A 318-nucleotide genomic window follows, 5' to 3' on the forward strand; every position below is an offset into this window, starting at 1 on the left:
GGGGGGGGGGGGGGGGGGGTCGAAGAAAGAATACGATCAGTTTATCCAGCGTCGATTGGGTATAACAAAAGGTAAGTTTCGAGCGTCGGGACGCCTTCTTCGATCCAGCTTCATCAGGGGTGCAGAAGAGAAAATACGTGGGGGGTACAACGATGGAACCCATCGGTGATACGTCACTGCTGCGGGGGAGTGAGAGCAGACGGACGACCCTTCGGCCGGTTTACGGCTTTAGAAACTTATTTCGGCCAGTTTCCAAGGGAAGCGACAACCTTCGTTCTCTCGCGCGTTCCCCCTTACGTTTCACGTCTCCCCCCCCCC

At 56.6% G+C, this 318-nt stretch overlaps 1 protein-coding gene across 32 annotated transcripts in view; it reads right to left on the reverse strand.

The window, feature by feature from the left end:
- LOC107273550 (bromodomain adjacent to zinc finger domain protein 2B) overlaps positions 1-318 on the reverse strand; it is a 72,189-nt gene that overhangs the window by 33,268 nt on the left and 38,603 nt on the right. The gene's annotated exons all lie outside the window — the stretch shown is intronic.

The sequence above is a fragment of the Cephus cinctus genome, unplaced genomic scaffold (genome assembly GCF_000341935.2).
Source record: "Cephus cinctus unplaced genomic scaffold, Ccin1 Ccin1_scaffold1719, whole genome shotgun sequence".
Taxonomy (NCBI): Eukaryota; Metazoa; Arthropoda; class Insecta; order Hymenoptera; family Cephidae; genus Cephus; species Cephus cinctus.